Source organism: Mytilus californianus, unplaced genomic scaffold, assembly GCF_021869535.1.
Source record: "Mytilus californianus isolate M0D057914Y unplaced genomic scaffold, xbMytCali1.0.p SCAF_1, whole genome shotgun sequence".
Classification (NCBI taxonomy): domain Eukaryota; kingdom Metazoa; phylum Mollusca; class Bivalvia; order Mytilida; family Mytilidae; genus Mytilus; species Mytilus californianus.
Genome location: NW_026262581.1, coordinates 10635368 through 10644510, shown reverse-complemented (window position 1 = coordinate 10644510; position 9143 = coordinate 10635368). Strand labels below are relative to the sequence as shown.

Genomic DNA, 9143 nt, shown 5'->3' with positions numbered 1-9143 from the left:
AATGTTCAATGCAATATCAGTATTTTTTAAAATTTTTGCACTGCAGCACATATATATATATTTATTTCTTATGCAGCAAAAATACTGCAATCTGATTGGTTAATTACCCCGGTGTAAATAACACCCCACCTTGTTCACCCAAGGATAAATAAAATTTTGCCAAAAAATTTTAAAAAATGAAGTTTTGCCAAAATAAAGAAAAAAAAAAATAAAATGTCAAAAAAAAAAAAAAATAAATAAATAAATGTGAGGACAAAAATTGAAAATAAAAAATTATTTAAATTTTTTTTTCCCCAAAAAATTCAAAAGAACACAAAAAATTTCTAAATTCCCAAAAATAAAGAAAAAATATATTTGACAATGCGCAGCAACATCGACGTTGAAAAAATGTTACACCGGAAATTTTTCATTACCACTTTTCAATTTTACATCCTTGTTTAAAAATTAGTAAAGGAATTGTTCATAAGAAATAAATTCGTTATCTTGGTGTAATCAGGGGTGTACGGAATTTTACACCGTTGTTGAAAATTCATACACCCATTCGGCTGCGCCTCAGGGTGTTTGAATTTTCAACAACGGTGTAAAATTCTGTACACCCCTGATTACACCAAGATAACTAATAATATGCACCATGTGTAACCTTTTTAATTTACGACTTTAAAAAAATTAATTCTTATTTCTAAAAAAGTTAGTATAGAAAAGGTAACAGTTTAGTTTGTGAAATTTATGCTTTGAATTTTTTTCAAGTTTATCATTGACAGGATTTTGCAATCAATTCAGCAATTTCAAAACTAATTTAAAAGGTTTTTAAGACAGTTTATAAAAAAATGAAGTTCTGCTCCTGACTTTAACAAAACACCACAAAGCCAGTAAAGGTAAAATTTAAAATTATAAACAAAAAACAAAAATATCAACAAATTCATTTTTTATTACTTACCAACTCTGAAAAAAAATAGCATTAGTAAGAACACACCCTTAAACATTGTATAAATTTTTCATATTTAATTTCCTTTTTTAAATTTTTCACAACTTACTTTTAAGAAAATACATCATATATAGATTTATTAAAATGTCGAATTCACATAAAAATTATACATTATATCTTGTACCATTGTCCAGCAGATTCTCAGTTAATATTTTTCTTCAAATTCTTAAATCAACAATGTTATTTTTTTCCTGTAAAATATATAATTAATGCTTTGGTTAATTCAAGTGATTTTTTAAATAGATAAATCCCGAGGCCAGAGCACTAGAATTTCTACCCCATGAACCAGTAGATGTGGTACAGATGGACTATTCAGAGGCACTACAGGACTTGACAATTCCTACCAAGGCTAAGTATTTTAAAGATAAGTATGTATGCTTAATTGATAATGAAGAGGACATAGTTGAAAAATTTATGGCTACCTTATCATTCAGTTCAGATGATGTGATGCTTATATCAAAGGCAACTCAGGGCCAGAGTAGCAACAATTTATGGTTCACTATGAGGAAAGGTTTAATTACTGCTTCTAACGTTCAGGCTATAATGAATAATGAGGACCCAGATCTTATTTGCAGCCGAATTATAGGTAGTGAATCAGTTTCTGTAAAGAATAAATTCCAAGAAATGGCCTTAGACTGGGGTAGACGCAAGGAATCAAAAGCCAGGAACCTATACCAAACAGCTCATGGATTGAAAAGGAATAAATGTATAACTGAAACTGGTTTGGTGGTAAATCCGAAGTATCCATGTATAGGTTGTAGTCCAGATGGAGTGATCACATGTAAATGCCATGAGAGTAAGGTTATTGAAATTAAGTGTCCATTTTCACTAAGAAACAAATCTGCTAAATCTGTATTACACATGAAAACTAATTCTGATGGTCAAATTGATTTTTCTTCACAGTATTATTGTCAAGTGCAAGGACAAATGGGAATTATGGAGATGAGAAAGTGTGATTTGGTATTCTACACCAAACATGGAATAGAACAGGTAGAAGTCAGCTTTGATGAAGATTTTTTTAACAGAATGCTGGTGAAACTGCAAAACTTCTTTACAGATTATATTGCACCATTTCTTCAAGAAATAGTGAGTAAAGACAACTAATAAAAATAAGTCTTCTAAAAATTGGTCAATGGGTACTTTAAATATTTTCATATATATTTGAATCTATAAGTCATTTTCATATCTATTAATTTTTTTCATTCCAAAATACTATACGACTCAAAATCATGGTTCTTTGTACTTGAACAATTTATTTAAAGCAAAAGATTATTTTTTCTTCTGGGTGGTGGGTTCACTTAGCTAAATGTATGAATTTATGTATTTTAATATATTTTTAACAATTTTCAATAGATTTCTTCCAAATTTTTGAAAGCACTGACCAGTTTTCAGACTATGTGTGATTTCTGTAGTAGAGAATTGATAAGAAGTAGTGGATTCGTAGACGATAATCAACGAGCGACTTTAGTCGCAAGTTGATTATCGTTTCCGAATCCACTACTTCTTATCAATTCTCTAGCTTAACCCATTTCTATTAAAACGACTGTCTGTTTTACGTTTTGACAATGAATCAACGAGATTTCATAAAAATAGTTTAGTATTTTGTCATTTTTATTCTATAATAGCTGGAAATGATTATATCCACACAGTTCGCATCTATAATTAGACATTTGACAAGTTAACATAAGTTTAAGATAACTTAAATGGGGTGTTAGCTCCCCTTTTTAACACCAGATTTTAGTTTTGTATATACATATTCCATTTAATGTTTAATCATTACAAATTATTTATATTGAATAGATTTTGGTATATTTAATTTATTCAAAAAGACATATATTAATATACAGAATTTATTTATCTTGTTTTGAAAAGTTAAAAAATTTTAATTACCAAAATTTAGAACCTTCAAAATTTATATATATAATATTTAGCAACAAATTTTGGTTAATTGCAGACTAAACACCGTTAAGCCGTTCTTAGTCAAAAAAATATTGATAAGGTAGATGCCATAAATCTGCCATTTCATAATGCTCAAATTCATGTTGCTTTCCTAAAGTATTAAAATTACGATTTTACTTACGATTTAAATTGAACAATTATATTCAAATCTGTTTAAACTGTTTCCGTTTCATTAAGTTACGATTATTTTAACGTTATAATTACATTTGGCATATATCGTTCACCGGTAAATAAACTAGTTTTATCTGAGGTACGCATTCTGAATCCCCATCAGAATTGCTCTTGCTACGGATGTACAATGAATAGTTATCTTGATTTCATAAACTTACCATCAAGCTGTTCATAGCTGTGATCGTCTAGTCGTTGGTAACGAATGTCATAACGGTGATATTAACAGTGCAAAGTTCGAACCTTGTATCCGGAATGAAATTTTTTCATTGTAATTTTTTTCTCGATAAAAATAGTTTTAATTTTAGAGGTATTATATACTTCATTTTCATGTAAAGGCGATGATTATGTTTCTGGTTTTACAGTCAAAGAAGTAGTTTTACGGTCGTAGCTTATATATCACACTTTACTCAAATTAGAGTCCGTTCAATGTTGACGTGATATAAATAAATTTGAAAAGAACATGAACAAATCCAGACATAGTATATATATTTTGTTAGATAACAAAAGCGAATTATCTCTGAGATAGAAATACAGTTTATTGACATGTATTGACAGTTGTGCGCTTTAAGAGTGTTATTTAAATAATGATTTATGTGAGCACTCGTGGTATAGTGGTATCATGCATAGACTGAAGACTCTACTGATTATGAAGAAAATACGCGCGAGTTCGAACCCTTCATATGCCACTCGTTTTTGAGAGGATAAAAAATCGTAAGTTAAAAGTTTAAAGTTATAAAATAAGTTATCTTAAGTTAACGAAGTGGTCAGTGGATTCTTGATTAATAATCCACTGTAAGAACAATAGAATGACGTCAGAGAAATGGGTTAAACCTTGCCTAATTAAGAGTAATTCCTGCGTTGATAACAGTCTAGTATGTTAAATTTTCAATGATAATTGTTTCATGCATATTCAGGAAGATACATGTGCTTGTCCTGGCTTTGTCATCAACATCAAAAAATTCAAACTATATAAAACAGACAAATAGAACTCGAGAAATTTTCACTCACCATAGGCTTTTTATTATAACCTATTACATCTGATATTCTACAATGATATTTGTAAAACCTTGTAAAAGATTGTAATTTTTAATACACCCATGTCTACTGATGATACTGCATGCTGACATGAAGGGCATATGATACAGTTACAGGGGAGGTAATGACTTTGCTAAAGTAAAATGTTATTTTTGCGACGTTAAACTGTGACATATCGGGAAAAGATGCAGTTTCATCTGTTTTTTATTTTATGGTTTAAACTGATTTAACTTGGAAATGAGTGGAAAGGCCCCTCTTTTTACAATGGCATATTCATTCGGTTTGATTACGTATGAAAATTATTTGTACCAATTTAAATGAAAAGTCAACATTCTTTTTTTTTAGATTTGATAAATATACTGCAAAAAAATCCATTTTTTCCCTAAAATCTGAATTAATTATTTCCAAAGAACTGTTGTACTTATTAAGAGCATATTTATGTAAAGATTTTCGTAATGTTTTACAAAAAGCCGCTATTGTTTACTGGTTTTTGAGAAAATGTCTAAAATTTTTACCCCTTTTGTCTCTTAAAGTAGCACATGATTGAAGGTATATTTTTTCTGACATATTTAAATTGCTTAGGTGAAAAATAGCTTGTATCCAAATTTTCATAAAACATTCATCATGGAATCAAAACTGTATCATATGCCCTTAAAATTAAGTTGTATTAATTTTGTCGGTTTGATGCCTCATTGAGGTTTAACATGTGTCCCTTTTCATTCATGTTTATCTAATTATGTTTAGTGGGTTGATGCCTCATTTATGTTTACCCTGTTACTTCCTTTAATTTACTGTAAAGCTTGTTTGGTTGGTGCCTTTTATAATTAGCTAAGAATGTACCAAATTTACTTTTTGAATTAACCCTAAAATTTTTAAATCCAAGTAGATAAATCATAACGATTCAGATAAACACACTTGACCCACTTAAATTATATTGTTTAACCCTTTTGCAGACGAATGAAGGTTTAATAGTAAATATGAAATTTAACATAATTAGTACACATACCGACATATATTGAAAATTCAGCACATTTTTAATGATACCTATGCATTGTTCTATAAAACTGGATGTTAACTTTATTGTTTTCATTGTTTGCTTTCGCTCATCATAATTGTGTAATGTTGGGATCTGATAATTTTTTTCCTAAATCTTTTGGTAAATCAACAACTATACAGTGCCATACATGTATAGTTGGTTATATTTACTTCATTTGAGTTTGTATTAACAACTGACTCATTGACAAATATAACACAGCTCATTAACTTCATATGCAATACTTTGTAGTTATTTTAAAATACTGGTTTTTATAAGTTTTGAGAACGTAAACCTCAAGTTTTGGTATGACTTAGGTGATTTAAGGTAGTTCAGGGGTATACCACCATCTTGAATAATACAATAACAGTAAATAATTGGTCTTTTTTTTTTTTGCCCAAATCTTCAAATTTGGAGACAGATTTGCAATTTATTGGTTACACTGTTTTTTTTTATATAAAGAAAACTTAGTTATGCATTTCATTAGCGAAAATATTTTAACAAATACCAAATGTTTGTGCTTTTGGAACTAATTATTCAAATAAGCCATTTAAGGGGAGATAACTCTTTTAGTACATAATTTATACTGGACATATAGAAAAATTTCATTTTTTTACCCCTGTCACAATTTTGACTGGACGTATTATGGTATACAAATGTGCGGCTGTCCGGGGTAAACATGTCGCACCGTAACTTAAGAACAACTTATCCAAATTTCATGAAACTTTAAAAGTTGTTTCTTATGATGGTCAAACGACCTGTATACTTTTTGGTGAAAATCAGATTAATTAAAACTGTTTATTTACTTGTAGCAAAAAACCAAGTTGGTGACACCATTTTTTATTTTTATTTTCTTAAAATATATTATAAAACCTATCTTCTCATATTTTATTTCATAATTCTGTCTCATAGATTCCTTTTTATGCACAAAAATGTGTTTTTTCATGAACAATCCAAGCAAATATTAGCAATTTTGAACGACTCGTACCTTGAAAAATAGCGCGGTGACCCATACTTTTTATAATTTTTTGAAAAGAGCATAGTAAAATCTTCATTTTGGCAAAGTATAAGAAAATTCTGTCATTTTTTTTCTATACCCCTGAACTACCTTAAGTGTTTATTTGTACTGATATCACTTTCCACTAGTAATCTTATCAGAAAAAGGTTAACTGGAGATTAAAGCAGAAATGTTTACCATTTAAGAGCACCTTTCTGATAGTGTTAAGGGTGTATTCTTAATAATGCTATTGTTTTTCAGGATAGGTAAGTATTTAAAAAAAATGTTCTTGTTCTTTATTTGTTAAATTTTGTTTTAAACAAAGTGTTGTCTGTCCCCTCTGAACATGCAAATTTATTTGTCCATTGTGTCTTCAACTAGAAATAGTGATAATCTTAACTGTTTTATTTAAGTGAGAGCTGTTTTTGGCCATGAAATACCTAAATTAGATTTAAAGATGGTAAAAATGAAGAGTTCTTACTTCACAAGTTTAGACCGCAAGTTACACAAAGCACCACAAACAAAAATAATATCATCAAGGAAGGGTTTAAGAGTAAGAGGCAATGTGCCCTGTAGTAGCTGAAAAGATTTGATATCTCCTATAGCTCGTTCTACATGGATGCGTGCATTTGCAATACGCCTTGTCCTTGTAACTGCTCTACTGCTCAGCTGTCTGCCATTTGCAAAAGGTGGAATTGCAAGAGTTGCACCCTTTAAAGCCAAGAGATCACTTATGGTGAATCCACGGTCAGCCATAACCTCATCGCCAAACTCCAACATTTCCAAGAACCCAGATGCTTGTGTAATCCTGCAGTCTGAAACTGCCCCTGACCACAACTTTGACAAGAAACAGAATGAACCACTTGGTGTTATACCTACCAGAAGTTTTAATGTATTATTATGCTTATAACTTGACCAAGTGATTCTCTGGGCAGAAGGTAATGAGGGTTTTTGAACAAAAAATTCAGTACAATCTATAACTACTCTGGTTTTAGGGAAATACTTAAAAGATTTTGGCATATTTTCCTTTATTTGTTCTTTAGTGTGCCACTTGATAAGAAAATCCAGTTCCTTCCGCAAAAACACAATCCATGTGGTAAAGATCCTGGAAACAGTTGAAGAACTTATACACAACATATCTGCTAAAACATCTGTGTCCAATCCCTTCCTCAGTCGTACAAGGCTCAACAGGTACTCTTCCCAAAGTTTCAACTCTCTTAATGCTCCCCTTTTCTGTTAAAAAAAAATCCAAGAAAAGACTTTATCCATCAATTGTCCAATAATGAGATTTGTTAATTTTGTATTGTTTATTACTTATTTTTGGTGATTTTCATCATTTTTCTGGCTTATGAGATTTAACATGTTAAAGCCAGGGGCAAAATATCTAAATAAACACACGGAAAGTTAATTTAATCATAACATATGAGATGAATTTTTGTTTGTTTCCACAGAAAATTTCTGTAAATGCATATACATGTAATATGGCTATTTTTCATAATTTTAATCTTTGCTTTTATCTGCCTTTATAATTTAAAACAACCAGTTGACATGGTCCTTAGTCTTATATGTAATAATAGTAGGGTAAGTTTACACGAATTCTGCTCATGACTTGGCATAAAGATACACGTGATATTTTTTCAAATAAATTGTAATGTTCAGTAAACCCTGAAAACTGTTACTTTTCATCATTGGTAATTTATTTTAAAAAGTTATATAATGAATACCATTGTAAAAAATATTCAGGTTGATTTGATCACAATTTCATGGTACCATCAGTAAGAACAAAAATCAGTTTTTACAAAATTATTATGCCAAGTTGCTAGGGGGAGCTGTTCCAACAGTATATCCACTAATAAAACCAGTGGACGTTGTAAACAATGCTTGATATATAAAACTTTGATGCAAAACAAGAAATATTTATTGTTTCATTTTTCATGTTTTTACAGGTAATAATGAAAACCTTGTAGGGGGATGTGAATCAATGAAGAGACACGTTTTTGAGAAATGACCATGTGTTGATTTTTCATATAAAGTATTAACACTGGCCATTGCTTGAATAAGTGCTCAAAATCCATCAAAAAGAACAGATCTGTCCGAGGAAATCTTTCTATTGATGACAAGGATTTGAATAAAATATAGGTAAGGTTTTAACTAAAGTGAATTATGAGACGGGTAACTCACTTGTCCACTGACATCATTCTCTGTATCGTCGAAGCTGTCATCAACCCTAGATGACCCATACCAATACTTCATCCTAGAAGCCTTCAACTCTACGTGACTAAAAACAAGTTTCAAGACATCCAGTGTCATTCCTGTAAATTTACAACAATGAGGCTGTAAAAAATGATAATGTGTTAATGCAACAATTTCAATTTCAATTGATCTTAATTTTACATCTAAATTTGATTATAGTTAATCCTTGTTTTGCATTAGAATAGAGATAACTGTATTGTATTTGAAGCTACGCGTCGCCAGGTAAACTAAATTTGCGACAGTACAACTACCGATGGACGTCCGCAAAGCTTCAAATACAATACAGGTATTTCTTAAATAGTCCCACGATCTTACGTCAGGATATTCCAACATTACGATGTGTCATGTTCTTTACATGTAAATATAAGCCGAATGTAAACCTGCTCACACAAAAACAGTCCACAGAAAAACATTCTAACCACTCAATCATATCCCGATAATCCCACTTTTCGGACCCATATATATCAGTTCACACTGTCTTTCCCTATATTGGTACATATAAAGTGGGGACATTTAAGGTAGATCATCGGTATATGTTTCCCGAGATAGAATTTTCTTATTCTTTGCCAAAATGAAGATTTTACTATGCTCTTTTCAAAAATATATAAAAAAGGATGGGTCACCGTGCTATTTTTCAAGCTATGAGTCGTTGAAAATTGCCTAAATTTGCTTAAAATGATCATGAAAAAACACATTTTTGTGCATAAAAA

The 9143-nt window shown here is 30.3% G+C and overlaps 1 protein-coding gene across 2 annotated transcripts in view; it reads right to left on the bottom strand.

The window, feature by feature from the left end:
- Positions 1-9143, bottom strand: part of LOC127699812 (uncharacterized) — a 211962-nt gene that overhangs the window by 69892 nt on the left and 132927 nt on the right. The gene's annotated exons all lie outside the window — the stretch shown is intronic.